The 16,547-nt window shown below is 35.5% G+C and overlaps 1 protein-coding gene across 1 annotated transcript in view; it reads right to left on the bottom strand.

Annotated features, from left to right (window-relative positions):
• PCDH15 (protocadherin related 15) overlaps nt 1-16,547 on the bottom strand; it is a 1,036,870-nt gene that overhangs the window by 908,905 nt on the left and 111,418 nt on the right. The window lies entirely within an intron of this gene.

Here is a 16,547-nt window from a genome sequence, read left to right as displayed (position 1 = left end):
AAACCAGTCAATCCTAAAGGAAATCAACCTTGAATATTCTTTGGAAGGACTGTTGCTAAAGTTGAAGCTCCAATACTTTGGTCACCTGATGTGAACAGCTGACTCATTGGAAAAGACCTTGATCCTGGGAAAGATTGTAAGTGGGAGGACAAGGGAACAACAGAGGATGAGATGGTTGGATGGCATCACTGACTTAATGGACATGAGTTTGAGTAAACTCTGGGAGTTGGTGATGGACAGGGAGGTCTGGCGTGCTGTGGTTCATGGGGTCTTGAAGAGCCAGACACCACAAGGCAACTAAACAGCAAGAACAATCAAATCTTTATGATGTGCACATGAGACAAAAATGATACTGTATGTCAATTTCAATAAAATAACACTTTAGCAGGTTTTTTGAATGAATATTTTAATGTAATGTTTTGCTTTAGATTGTTATTTTTAAAAATAATAGGGACTGGTTTACTAGGTTACTTTAAATCTTTTTTTTTCTTAGCAAAAAAAACCCTTTATTGAATTAAAAATAACTAACTTGAACTATTTCTGAGGTTTCTAATTAAACCAAAAAAGAAAATTATCAGTGTAGTGAAAACGTAGCTTAAAAAATGAGGATAAGTGTGGAAGAGTGAAATAATGGAAGTGTTAGAACTTATAATTATAAAACATATGTTTGAGCCTCACAACTGCATTTTTCACTTAGGTAGCCTCTCCCTTCTCCAGGGGATCTTCTCAACCCAGGGATCAAACCCAGGTCTGCATTGCAGGCAGATTCTTTACCAGCTGAACACAAGGGAAGCCCTTCAGTTAGGTAGGATTAAATAAACTGCTTATTCCTTTAATCCTCAATTTTATTCCTTCAGAGTTGGACTAATCATGTTAAACCAAGAGGACTGTGACAATGTTAAAACATAGTTACTAACAAGTAGCAGTTCAATGTAATTCTGGCTAAACATTGAATAAATATTTAATACAATTTCATCATTTTCACACAAGTGAAATTATAGCACAAACTTAACATTTCAGAATTCAAAGCTTGATAAATCCAGATGTTAAAGATATAATATTGTAAGAAGAATATATGCTTATGAAAAGCACACAGAGATCCCATTAAATGTGTCAGAATGTCCTTAGATAAGCATGCTTACATTGTTTTCTCCTTCCATCCTAGTTTTGAAAAGCTAGCTAAGCCTGTGGAATTAGAGTTGCTATTTAGTAATAATGCAGAGATAAACTAACTCTTATTAAAATTAAAACGCTCAAGAACTTCACAGAAGTTAACTTCAAAAGCAACATCTGTACATCAACAAAGCAATTATCTTTTCGATAAGAAAAATTCATGAGAAAATTTCAACAAAGCAGTAGCAAGTGTCTTTCTATAGAAAAAAGAACCAAGACTTGCATTTATATTTAGCCATTGTGAATGAAAAAATATACACCAATTCATTCAATATTTATACAAAGAACATTTCTAAAGTCACAGTAAAGTTAACGATTTTTTAAATGATTACATGATTGATAGATCTTAGACTGCTTAAAAATTCCACTGCTCAAAAAGTAATTTAATATTTTTTATATTTACCATCTTGAGTTCCTTCTTTCTCAAATAATATTTTCAAAATATTTTCCTAAAAACATTTAATATTTTTAGATACAATTCTGTAGTCAGTTACCAAAACCTTAATAGAAGAATTCCTGCTAAGATTAGTGTTTATATTACTTTACCTACATGAATAATAGATTTGCATAGGTATGAAATAGGTCACATTTAAGTAGGAGTAAAATGATGGTAATATAAGCAATTCTACAAATACATATGGGAAATGCATTATTCATTTAAAACATTCAAATACAAAATGCTCTCTTTTGGAAACTGTAATTACAAAATTCTCAGAAGCAAGGGGTTTATGTATTATGTAATATGTTCATAGAAATTGTTGGTCTCTCAACCAATACTTCATCATCAATTCATGAGTGTTCATATACAATATGAGACAAATTCTATTCAAACTTACATGTTGCTGTTAACCCCTTTCCTTGTTAACTTATTAGATATAGAAAATACTTTACATAAGCTAGCAATTAGGGAATGAAGAGTGCATTGGGGAAATAAATATATTTGTGATATCTTTGATATTTTCATCATCATTCACCCATTCACTAAATAATGACATTAAATAATTATGTCAATCCTAAAAAGCAAATATCATATAGTAGTTGCATGACTATGGTAGGTACAAAGCAGAGAGAATGAAGATATATTTGTGGCTTTGAGTTGTTCTTCACTTCTATAGAGACAAACATGTAAATATTAATATATAGATGGACCTTAAACAACATGGGTTTGAATTGCACAAGTTCACTTATGTGGATTTTTTTCAATAAATATGGCATACCTATATTTTCATTTTACAGATCTTTAAGTGTGGTGAACACTTTGTGTTTGTTAAAGATCACAATATGTGGAATGAAAAGAACTAGAATCTGAACCTGATTCTATCTATCCAAACTGTTTCAGCTTCTTATCTTCAGGTTTGTTATTCATCAATTCCTTTCTTTTTTGAGGCAGAGACAGCAGTATGCAGATTTTAACTGCATGCAGGTAGGAACCCTAAATCCCATAATGTTCAAAGGTCAACTGTGATGGAGTGTCTATAACAATAAAAACAAAATCTCTTGGGTACTACTAATAGGAAAAAAAAAAAGTAAACAATTATTCTGGATGGGGGAAGGCAGTAGGTGATATTGGAGCATATTTTTGAAGAATGATTGAGAGGTTATCATATAAAGAACATTCCTAGCACAGGTCGAAGACATGCAGAAACACAGAAATATGAAGAACACAGTGTGATCACAAAATATTAAGTTTCAATGGACTTTAGTATATTTGGGTGTGACAAGGTTAGAGAAACAGGTCATAATATGTGGAAATGAGAATATAGTTACTGAAAAATTTCTCAGAACACAAAATAGACTTTTAAAACTATGTTCTAGCCAGCTGCCATGTCACAGGCAGCCTTGTGGAAAAGCCCACATAGCAATGAACTAAGGCATTCCATAAACTCGTGAAGGAGTCCACTAGCAGATTTCTGAGGCAGGCCAACAGTCACCTGAGTGAACATGGAAACAGATTTTATCCCAATGACACAACTAAGAGATTGATTGCAACATTATCAGAAACCTTGAGCCAGAACTAGCTAATTAGGCCACTCCCAGAATTCCTGCCCATGGCATGTTTGAGGGAATATGGGTTTGCTTTTTAGGCTGCTATTTTGGTGTAACTTACAATAGCCAATATACAGTTAAAGTGAAATGAACTGTTAAAAACAGTCATAAAACAGCTTGTTCATCCATGGCACAGAAAGCTATGTGTGTTTGTGTGTGTGTGTGTGTGCATGGCTGGAGCTGTCGGGGGATAATTTGGGGAGACAGTGGTAGAGTCTAATGTCTAGTATCAGGTCCTAAGCCAGAGTATCAGAATTTTGTATTTTAAGCTATGAGAAGTTTCTAAACCACTAATAATAATAATAGAATAATACTTACAATGATAGAAAAACTGCAGTTCTTCAGGTCTGTTAACATCATTCACTAACTTTTAAAATCACCTATTATGTTTGAAGCTCTGCTCAATACCTCAGTTTCCCTAGAAAAGCAAATTCTATAATAGGTATATAAGATATTACTCTTTATAGAATCTTCTAATAGCTTTAAGAGATGAAGGTCAGTGAGAAAATGGCATGGTTTGACCTCAAGATCCTATCCTGAGACAAAGTTCTGCTAAGGTGGAGTGGAGTATCTACTCGTGGCTTTCAATGGTCCCAAGAGAAATGGTATATGGAATGGTGAAAATGAAAGAACAAAATAATTCATGACTGTGTCCAACAGATTCAAAAAAGTGCATAGAAGAGAAGGAAGTCTGTTTTTCTAATCAATTTTTACTAACAACATAATCCTAGGAGAAGGCAATGGCACCCCACACCAGTACTCTTGCCTGGAAAATCCCATGGACGGAGGAGCCTAGTGGGCTGCAATCCATGGGGTCGCGAAGAGTCGGACACGACTGAGCGACTTCCCTTTCACTTTTCACTTTCACGCATTGGAGAAGGAAATGGCAACCCACTCCAGTGTTCTTGCCTGGAGAATCCCAGGGATGGTGGAGCCTGATAGGCTGCCGTCTATGGGGTCGCACAGAGTCGGACACGACTGAAGCGACTTAGCAGCAGCAGCAGCAGAAATTTCAGACATAAGAATGCACAAAGAAATTACCTCTTTGTTGAAAAGCAGTCACTTCAGCATTTAGATTTTTAGATATGTCTCTGAAAACACTAAATTCCATGTTTTTATGTTTTATTTTACCTGTATTTAGGAGCTGCCTACAGGATATTATGTTCAATAAAAACAGTTACTTAAAACAGTAACCTGAGTGGTGATCCACTATGCAATCCCTTGCTATATGATGTTTCAGATGGGGTTGGTTTAGCCTACAGGCACTGGAAGCTTTCAGACCATGAAATTCTCCTGGTGCAACTTTTCCCACTATAACATCCCTTAACTGGGAACCCATTGTGTTCCCACAATTCTCTTCAGTACACAGCCTCAGTTTAAATTATTATGAACTCCATGACTGAAAAATTTTGAGTTAAGAATGATCTTTTGAAACAGTCTGTTGATTGTGATAGCTCTTTGTTGCAGGAGTTGGGAAAGTACTCTTTTGGGCTTGGTGGTGACAAGCACTGAAATAACAACTCTAATGACAACACACAGCTTTTCAACCACACTGTCGTCTAAATTTTTGTATTTTCCAACCACTGTAACTATATCATTCTTCAAGGAAACTGGATTCCTGAATAAGAACTGTCTTTATACCTTGTCTGTGATTCTTACATATGACTTAGAGAAACACTTTGACAGCTTTGGAGAGAATATCTTATGCCTTCTATAGGTTTTCTACTTAAGTCATACAGAATTTAGCTTTACTGACTTTATAATCTCTCTCTCTCCCTTTTTTTTTTTTGGCGGGGGGTGGTTGGAAGGCATGGAGAGAGGGTAGGGAACAAAGATACCACCAAATTTTAGAAATAGACATCACAGGTTCTTTCACATAATTAGAGCACAATAGCAATGCTTCAAGCATTTTTTAAAAAAAAGAGGGATCTATTTTAAAATTCTTGACAGTCAAGGCAATATTTAATTATAGCTATATTTCAGATCTGATCATTTAAAATGTATCCAATAATTTTCATTTGTTCTCAAATTATCTGCCTCTGTGAGAAAAATAATATATATTATAAAACATGGTTCATTATGATTTAGGCTTATTTATTATATTTATTTGCTTACACTGGACAGAACTTACAGAATAATTTTTTCATTTAGATAAAGCTCATACGATATGCCACTTTTAAACAGATATATTTCCAATTCTTACTTGTACATCCTCTTATAAAGCTAAGTACATGCACTGTATATTTACTATTCAAACACTTCAAAGGCAGGATAATGTCTATGCTGGTATCTTCTCTGTGTCTATATAGTCATATCACATATGTATTATATATGGTAAAAAGTAATCATGCATTCAATCAATCTATAGAACTTGTCAATGCTTTTTGACTCTTAAACTAGCATATATTTGAAACCAGCAGAGTTTTAATTCAGAGATTTAAATGATCTCTTATTGTTTAAACACTCAAAAGCAAAATAATTTCTCATGCATTTACGTTTTTATTTCCTCTCAAGTCAGATGCTTTGTAGATGAAATCTAATTGGGTTAAACATTCTTATTCTCTGATTTAGCCTTCATGCATAGAAAATGGCCCAAATTTAAAAAAAAAATGTTTAAAGCTTGTGATTTCAGGTATGTAAGATTTAGAAATGTTAATTCCATAGTTTTCTGAACTAATTCATATGCTCTTAAACCTAAAACAAAATAATTCCAAACATCTCTGATGAAGAAGTCAGAATCATAAGCTTATCAGTCAGCTGAGAACTCCAATCTTCAGGTACTGCACCACCAAAAAAGAAAATGTTTATGGTAGAGATGACATGAGATAATTGAGCCACATTCTCACTATAAATACAGGCATGGACTAAGTACCCAGATAAATGACAGTCATTCTAATCATGACATTTCTTGGAGAATGATAATGAGACTCTGTTTATATTTTTTTCCTTACATGTAGCAAGCAAACAGTCAGACACGACCAAGTGACTTTACACACGAACACAGTTACACTTTACTTTATATAAGTAAATGATCTTTTCATATGAAGCATGCAATTGAAATTCTAAAAGATTACTGGTATGTAATACCACTCTATGTTAGTTAATTCTATTTTAAGAAGCAATGATCAATCCTAAATTGGCAGCATTTTCTGAGATCTGGATTTCTTAATCTTTTGAGTAAAACAAACAAATACTTTTCCCCTGCCCCTATCATATTAAAAGAGTAGTGAAAACTTCAGAGCTGTTTTGGGTTGCATGCTTGTGTGTGTACTCAGTCGTGTCATACTCTTTGCGACCTCTGTCCATGGAATTTTCCTGGCAAGCATATTGAAGTGTGTTGCCATTTCCTTCTCCAGGGGACCTTCCCAACTCAGGGATCGAGCCTGCAGTTCCAGAGACTCCTGCATTGGCAGATGGGTCTTGATCACTGTGGTATCTGGGAAGCCCCTCTGTTGGGTTACTAGGTCTCTAATTTGATTTCTGAAGGAAAAATTGGTTGCAAAAGTGGATTGCTTTTCCAGTAACTTAACTCTTGGTGAAATATATGATTTTATATCACTCACCTTTTCCTAAAGAAGTATTTTCAAATGGATAGAGAAAGACTGTGCACATTTTAAATCTAGAATTGACCAGATTAGAGAGTCTTAGATTGAAGAGGGGCCAGGTTCATGAGATTAGAAGTTAATGCTAAAATAATTACAAGGGGTGAAGATCTACCACTTCAGTGATTATCAGTCAGCTTATACCATTTATGTAATGAAATATCTATGATTATCAGAGATTGACAAAAGACACAAGAAAGAAAAAAGAGGTGTTTTTTTTTTTTTCCTTCTTCAAGCAACAAGTTTAAGAGCTTCAGGCTAGGGCTTTCAATTGTGAATAACATAATCACTCCTATTCTCAGCTGTTTCACCTATAAAATCATGAATAACTCTAATAGTTAAAAGATTTAAACAAAATGATGTACATAAATCCTTTAGCACATAAGTTATCAATAAGTGTTAACTTCTGTGTTATTATCATTATTATGATAGGCTTTAAGACTACAACTAAAAATGATTTGAATAGAAATAAATACAGTGTGGTACATTTTGGAAGGAATTAGACTGTTTCGAATAAGGTATAGACACAGTCAAATGTCAAGATGCTTTATAAGGCTGTCAAATAATAACTTCAAATTATAAAATGTAACATGATTAATGTCAAGAGTGAATGGGACAAGATAATACTCAACATTTCACTCAGGTTCTAAATACAATTCTTTCATTTATAAAATCTGAGATATCAACAAGCCAACACTTTAAACGAATTGCCAAAATAAATTAGTATACTGGTGTGTTATATGTGGTAAACATTATAAGAGGGCACGATTTCTGTCCCAAAGTCAGGAAAATGACCTAAAGAGAAATGTGTCAAAGTCTAGGTAACTAAAAATAAGTGAATAAAACAGTTCAAAATAATAAACTGTCATTAAGAAAAACATGTTAATATTAACAACAAATACTATAAGTTATTTTTAAGATTAAGTTATAGGAACATATAATTTTTATTAATTAGCTATAAAATACTACATATTTGCAATAATTTTATTTTAAATCTGGTATGGGTGTCATGAAAAAGAAAAAACAAGAAATAACATTGGCAGCTGAAAGCTAAAACCTTCCCATTATTCATTTATAACATATAATTTCTCATAAATAACGACTAAGTATCTTAATTTCAACACTAAATTTCTACTTTAAATTCTATTTCAGCACAATGACTCCTTATATTTTTATTTTGTTGATTTTTCCTTCTATAACTATTCCATAATTGCAATTTTCAACCCTTTTAGAAATGTTTCTGTTTAATTTTGTTCATTCCTTTTATAACCTCTAAGATATATCAAAAAAGGAAAGAAGGGAGGCAGAGAGAGAGAAAAGTTTTTTTACATAAAATTCTCTTTAACTTATTGGTCATTTTTTACTCTGTAAGACATTGAGATATACTTTAGACACTTGCCTATTTCTCTGTTGAGTGGCATTCTGCACCTGTCATTACAATTGGCAGAGAGACTCTTAAATCAATACTTACCTGGAGAGAAAGCCTTAATATATGGGATGGGTGATGCTTATAAGTGATGAAGCAATCAGGAGGAAAAACAGATCCATGTTTATATGAGACAATCATCCTATAATTCAACCTAGTCACAGTCATCTAAAGAAAGGGTTCAGTTCAGTTCAGTCACTCAGTCGTGTCCGACTCTTTGCGACCCCATGAATCACAGCACACCAGGCCTCCCTGTCCATCACCAACTCCCGGAGTTCACCCAGACTCACGTCCATCGAGTCAGTGATGCCATCCAGCCATTTCATCCTCTGTCATCCCCTTCTCCTCCTGCCCCCAATCCCTCCCAGCATCAGAGTCTTTTCCAATGAGTCAACCCTTTGCATGAGGTGGCCAAAGCACTGGAGTTTCAGCTTTAGCATCATTCCTTCCAAAGAATATTCAGGGTTGATTTCCTTTAGGATGGACTGTATTGATCTCCTTGCAGTCCAAGGGATTCTCAAGAGTCTTCTCCAACACCACAGTTCAAAAGCATCAATTCTTCAGTGCTCAGCCTTCTTCACAGTCCAACTCTAAGTCCACCAAACAGAAATGTAAGAAAACCAAGTTTGCATTCTTTTGGCTAGAAATCACTCCCAGATAGATTGATTTCATGGGCTAGAAGAAAATTTAACAAATTTGGAAAGTAGGACGGGATAGAAAAAATGATATGTAAATGAGTTGCTTGAAACACGTACAAGATCACTCATAGGTACAGTAATGTGGGGCCACCCAAGGAAACTCAGAAAAGACTACTTGGTGCATTTTTAACACAACGTTTCCTTTGGCTTTATTTTGGTGTCAAATCTCCTCAATAGGTAAGTACTACATAGATTCTGTGTTTAGAAGGATTTTAAGGGTGTTCATTGTTGAGAAGAAATAAAAGTTACGAACCTGTTGCTACATCTGCCAGGGAAAAGTGAGGGAAATGAGATATTTCTCATCCAAGCCATCTTTGTCACCCAAAGGTCCTCAACTGTGATGCCTGCCAGAACCTGGTTCAAATGCCTCTAAGTCATTTAAACATAGCAAACACCCTCTGGTTATAAAAAACACCCTTTTCCAACAGCACAAGAGAAGACTCTACACATGGACATCATCATATGGTCAATACTGAAATCAGTTGGATTATATTCTTTGTAGCTACAGGTGAAGAAGCTCTACACAGTCAGCAAAACAAGACTGGGAGCTGACTGTGGCTCAGATCATGAACTCCTTATTGCCAAATTCAGACTTAAATTGAAGAAAGTAGGGAAAACCACTAGACCATTCAGGTATGACCTAAAACAAATCACTTATGATTATACAGTGGAAGTGAGAAATAGATTTAAGGGACTAGATCTGATAGACAGAGTGCCTGATGAACTATGGCCAGAGGTTTATGACACTGTGCAGGAGACAGGGATCAATATCATCCCCAAGAGAAAGAAAAGCAAAAAAGCAAAACGGCTGTCTGGGGAGGCCTTACAAATAGCTGTGAAAAGAAGAGAAGCAAAAAGGAAGGAGAAAAGGAAAGATATACTCATCTGAATAGAGTTCCAAAGAATAGCAAGGAAATACAAGAAAGCCTTCCTCAGTGATCAGTGCAAAGAAATAGAGGAAAGCAGTAGAATGGGAAAGACTAGAGATCTCTTCAGAAAATTAGAGATACTAAGGGAACATTTCATGCAAAGATGGGCTCAATAAAGGACACAAGTGGTATGGACCCAAAAGAAGCAGAAGATACTAAGAAGAGGCGGCAAGAATACACAAAACTGTACAAAAAAAGAACTTCATTACCCAGATAATCACGATTGTGTGATCACTCACCTAGAGGCAGACATCCTGGAATGTGAAGTTAAGTGGGCCTTAGGAAGCATCACTACAAACAAAGCTAGTGGAGGTGAATGAATTCCAGTTGAGCTATTTCAAATCCTGAAAGATGATGCTGTGAAAGTGCTGCACTCAATATGCCAGCAAATTTGGAAAACTCAGCAGTGGCCACAGGACTGGAAAAGCTCAGTTTTCATTCCAATCCCAAAGAAAGACAGTGCCAAAGAATGTTCAAACTACTGCACAATTGCACTCATCTCACACACTAGTAAAATAATGTTCAAAATTCTCCAATACAGGCTTCAACAATACATGAACTGTGAACTTCCATATATTCAAGATGGCTTTAGAAAAGGCAGAGGAACCAGAGATCAAATTGACCACATCGTTGGATTATCAAAAAAGCAAGAGAGTTCCAGAAAAATATATATTTCTGCTTAATTGACTATGCCAAAGCCTTGACTGTGTGGATCACAACAAACTGTGGAAAATTCTGAAAGAGATGGGAATACCAGACCACCTGACCTGCCTCTTGAGAAATCTGTATGCAGGTCAGGAAGCAACAGTTAGAACTGGACATGGAAAAAACAGACTGTTTCCAAATAGGGAAAGCAGTATGTCAAGGCTGTATACTGTCATCTTGCTTATTTAGCTTATATGCAGAGTACATCATGATAAATGCTGGACTGGTGAAGCACAAACTGGTATCAAGATTACTGGGAGAAGTATCAATAACCTCAGATATGCAGATGACACCACCCTTATGGCAGAAAGCAAAGAACTAAAAAGCCTCTTGATAAAAGTGAAAGAAGAAAAAATAAAGTGAAAGAAGAGAGTGAAAATGTTGGCTTAAAGCTCAACATTTAGAAAACTAAGATCATGGCATCTGGTCCCATCATTTCATGGCAAATAAATGGGGAAACAGTGGGAACAGAGACAGACTTTATTTTCCTTTGCTCCAAAATCACTGCAGATGGTGACTGCAGCCATGAAATTAAAAGACACTTGCTCCTTGGAAGAAAAGTTATGACCAGCCTAGACAGCATATTAAAAAGCAGAGACATTACTTTGCCAAAAGAGGTCTGTCTAGTTAAGGATACGGTTTTGCCAATAGTCATGTCTGGATGTGAGAACTGGACTATAAAAAAAGCTGAGTGCTGAAGAATTGATGCTTTTGAACTGTGGTGTTGGAGAAGACTCTTGAGAGTCCCTTGGACTGCAAGGAGATCCAACCAGTCCATTCTAAAGGAAATCAGTCCTGAGTGTTCATTGTAAGGACTAATGTTGAAGCTAAAACTTCAATACTTTGGCCACCTGAAGCGAAGAACTGAATACTTTGAAAAGACCCTGATGCTGGGAAAAATTGAATGTGGGAGGAGAAAGGAATGACAGAGGTAGAGATGGTTGGATGGCATCACTGACTCAATGAACATGAGTTTGAGTAAACTCCAGGAGTTGGTGATGGACAGGGAGGCCTGTGATGCTGCAGGCCGTGGGGTCACAAAGAGTCAGACACGGCTGATTGACTGAACTGACTGACGGAGGTCATAAATAATAAAATGAAATGAAATGAAATAAAATTTAAAAATGAAGTTATAAATAAGTTTTATAACCCTGTGATCAATTATCTAAGCTCTCTAATTCTTTACTTTCAATTTTATCACTTGAAAAATGAAGATAATAATAGCTACTCTGATTAGATACAGTGAATTCAGAACTCACAGACAAACAAACAGGCTAACACAATGCCTGACACATGGCCAACATTTACAGAGTATCTTCTCTTATTTTTCCACAACATTTGAGCCATCTTGTCTTTTGTTTACAGAGAGCAGTCATTCTTTAACTGTTGCTACTGTCATTTAGGTACAGATTTTTTATTGAAGCCACCTTTGGTAATTATGGTGATTTGTCCACATTCTCAAGAAAGGACTCTTGAATGTTCCTTGACTAAAGAACTAAACAGAAAAATCCCTCTCCTTCTTTCATATTTACAAGGGAAAGTCAATGTTAATCAAGTGAGTATGTTTATGAAAGTCATATCTTCCTCCTTAGAAAGGAAAAAAAAAAAAGCCTAAGTTTGCCCAACTTTGGTTTCTCTTCAGAGGATAAAGATCTGATACCTGAAGTGGTAACTGTATCTTGACAAATGATTTACAAAATATGTTTCAGACAATATATAACATGGATATATTTCAAAGTCTTTATCCATGATGCTATCATCTTTAAAAGGTGAGGGTTTTGTAGCAGATTTGAAAATTTTGAAATATAAAATATACATGTAAAAGAAAAATTAGTACAATGTATTCCATCAAATTATGTCACCAAAGAAAGCATTTGTCATGTTTTGAAATAAAAATCTGTATGTTGTAAACATAATGACATGTAAACATCTTTATTAAGGCCCTATCTTAAGTGAATATATATAGCAGTAACAAAGAGTTCTGAAGAAAAGGATTTCTACAAGATTTCCATGTGGTTAGCAAAAAATTTTACTGAGTTATGATGATAATGAAACTTTGCAATCCTATCTCACCTTTGAAGTTACAAGCCCAGAGATCTCTGCATCCTCTAAAGTGTAACCAACAACAAGAATGTTAGTCTTAGAAATAAAAGCAGTAGGCTTTAATTCTCAGTATACCATAATTTTATCTGGCATTTCATGTATTGAAAATTAGGGGGAAAATACATATATATGTATATTTTAATACAGTCTAATGATATACTTGGAATGTTATACAATTTAACATCTTCATGGAGATAAATGTGCCTTAATTTCTTTGTGTTTTTTTTTTTCAATATTTCATAAAAGTATTTTACTGGTAAATTAGTCATATAGCTAAAAACAAATGGACATCATGAATGTATAAAAATCTTCTCTGCCTTAATAATTATTTTGTATAATTTTTACTTTTAAGGTTACTTCTACAAACATTCTTTCAACTGTTGCTCAGTAAATGCCTTAAATAATTAAATTTTCATCTTGTTTTACAGAGGTAAATAAGACTTTGAATCATTTTCTAAGAAGAAATGTTCATCTTTAATATTTTAATGGTTCTATAATACTTTAAACACACTATACTTGGAAATTCAGATTTGTTCAATAGTCACTATAATCTTTTCCCTCTATTACACTGATATTATTCTCTTCTCATGGAGCCTCTGTTCTCTTGCAGACATAGAAAATAAAAATCTAGATATAAATAATTCCTATACAAGAAATAAGGACATTATGATTGAGGGTGTCTAGAAGATTATTTTATATTGTTGCCCCCTCCTTTTGCTCAAAGGAATATATGCAGAAAAGTGATATAAACTAATGAATCTTTTTGAAGACCATTCTTTTGAAGAATAGATGTTAAGTTGAGTGGAAGCAGAGAAGTTTGAATAAGAGACTGGAGTAGCGAACTAGTAGTAGTAGTAGTACAATAAAAAATGATTAACTCTTCGATTGAATCAGATATGAGATTAATAGAAGGAAGGAGGTATAGAAAAAGTCATATATAGAGAGCTTGAATAGTTTCCACGTAACTTAGTAGCAAAGAAAGCCTTCCAACATAAGAGATGGAGGAGAGCCAGGTTCGATCCCTGGGTCAGAAAGATCCCCTGGAGGAGGTAATGACAATCCACTCCAGTGTTCTTTGCCTAAACCATCCTATGGACAGAGGAAACTAGTAAGTTACAGTCCATGAGACTGCAAAGTGTTAGACATGACTGAGCACAAGCACATAGAGCTTGAAATTCAGGTGGATAATGGTGTCATCTTTAAAGATGGGAATGATGATCTCTAACAACTAATACTGTGATGTACATTCTTAGTCATAATTAGTGTAGCAATAATCATTCACTAGAAGTAGAATTCATTTACTATTTATATACTCACTATACATAGTTTCCTTTCATAAATATTTTTTACTAATCTAAATTCATAATGACTACATGTAATAATATTGGTTTTACTTGACCCTAACATATTTGAAATATTATATATTTGAAGTATGGTACATGTGATGGTTAATTTTATGTTAACTTGAATAGAGTAAAGGATGCTCATAAAGTTAGTTGGTAAAACATTTTTTCTGGGTATGTCTGTGAGAGTGTTTCTAGACGAGATTAGTATTTGAGTCAGTAGACTAAGTAAAGTCTATGATGGAAATGTAGTGAGCATCATCCAACCCTTTGAAGGCCCAAATAAAAGAAAAAGATGGAGTAAGGGCCAGTCATCTCATTTCACATGCTAGCAAAGTAATGCTCAAAATTCTCTAAGCCCGGCTTCAACAGTACCTGAACCTTGAATTTCCAGATGTTCAAGATGGATTTAGAAAAGGCAGAGGAACCAGAGATCAAGTTGCCAACATCCACTGGATCATCAAAGAAGCAAGAGAATTCCAGAAAAACACCTCCTTCTGCTTTATTGACTACACCAAAGCCTTTGACTGTGTGGATCACAACAAACTGTGGAAAATTCTTTAAGAGACTGGAATACCAGACCACCTTACCTGCCTCCTAAGGAATCTGTAAGCAGGTCAAGAAGCAACAGTTACAACTCGACATTTAACAACTGGTCCCAAGTTGGGAAAGGAGTATGTCAAGGCTGTATATTATCACCTTACTTATTTAACTTATATGCAGAGTACATCATGAGAAATGCTGGGCTGGACGGAGCACAAGCTGGAATCAAGATTGCCGGGAGAAATAACAATAACCTCAGATATGCAGATGACACCACGCTTATGGCAGAAAGTGAAGAACTAAAGAGACTCTTGATGAAAGTGAAAGAGGAGAGTGAAAAAGTTGGCTTAAAGCTCAACATTCAGAAAACTGAATAAGATCATAGCATACAGTCCCATCACTTCATGGCAAATAGATGGGGAAACAGTGGAAACAATGACAGACTTTATTTTCTTGGGCTCCAAAATCACTGCAGATGGTGATTGCAGACATGAAATCAAAAGAAGCTTGCTCCTTGGAAGAAAAACTATGACCAACCTAGACCGGATATTAAAAATCAGTGAGACACTACTTTGCTAACAATAGTCTGTCTCGTCAAAACTATGGTTTTTGCATTAGTCACGTATGGATGTGAGAGCTGGACTATAAAGAAAGCTGATCGCAGAAGAATTGATGCTTGTGCACTGTGGTGTTGGAGAACTCTTGAGAGTCCCTTGGACTGTAAGGAGATCCAATGAGTCCATGCTACAGGAGATCAGTCATGAATGTTCATTGGAAGGACTGATGTTGAAGCTGAAACTCCAATACTTTGGCCACCTGATGCAAAGAACTGACTCATTAGAAAGTACCCTGATGTTGGGAAAGATTGAAGGTGGGAGGAGAAGGGGACGACAGAAAATGAGGTTGTTGGATTGCATCACTGACTGCAGGGACATGAGTTTGAGTAAGCTCCAGGAGTTGGTGATGGACAGAGAAGCCTGGTTTGTTGCAGTTCTTGGGATCACAATGAGTCAGACACGGCTGAGCAACTGAACTGAACTGAAGGGCCGGTTTACTTTTTGCTTGGGCTGGAACATCCAACTTCTCCTGCCTTTGGTCACTGTCACTCCTGGTTCTTGGGCCTTTAGATTCAGACTGGAACTTATACATTTGCCTCATCAATTCTTAGATCTTTGGACTCTTACTGAATTATACCACTGACTTTCCTGTTTGCCAGTTTGCAGACAGTAGATTATTGGATTTCTTGACCTCCATATCCTTATCAGTAAATCCTTATAATAAATCTCTTATATCATTACAGAGAGGGAAAATTTTTATTAAATCTAAAAATCAGATTGATTTTTTTTTGTGTGTGTAGTGTGAGGAAGCCAAGAAATTTGGCTGAAGTCAAGAAATTTCTGAAGTCAAGAAATACTCTATACTGGTTTGTGACAAAATTCTGATTCTGATTTCGTTAAAAATGTTGACTACTTCATTTCAATGGGCTTCCCTAGTGGCTCAAACAGTAGGAAATCTGCTTTCAATGCAGAAGACTCAGATTCAACCCCTAGGTCTGGAAAATTCACTGGAGAAGGGAATGGCAACCCACTCTAGTATTCTTGCCTGGAGAATTCCATGGACAGAGGAGCCTGATGGGCTATAGTCCATGGGGTCACAGAGTCTGACAGGACTTTTCACTTTCACTTTTCATTTCAGTAACTATGACTTACCCCCAAGTCTGCCAGAAACAATGCTCAGTAACGAGCATGCAAAGATGAAAAGCAAATGTGCTCTACCATCAGGAAATTTACTATCTAATTAAATAAAGAAACACATAAACAAATAATTTTGAGAAAAGTAAGAACTAACAGTGGAGAAGGAAATGGCAAGCCACTCCAGTATTCTTGCCTGGAGAATCCCATGGACAAAGGAGCCTGGTAGGCTACAGTCCAGGGAGTTGTAAAGAGTCAGAAATGACTGAACAACAAAACGCACACACC

The sequence above is a fragment of the Bos indicus genome, chromosome 26 (genome assembly GCF_029378745.1).
Source record: "Bos indicus isolate NIAB-ARS_2022 breed Sahiwal x Tharparkar chromosome 26, NIAB-ARS_B.indTharparkar_mat_pri_1.0, whole genome shotgun sequence".
NCBI lineage: Eukaryota > Metazoa > Chordata > Mammalia > Artiodactyla > Bovidae > Bos > Bos indicus.
Note: the sequence above shows the minus strand (reverse complement) of the source record. Positions and strands in the feature narration are given on the sequence as shown.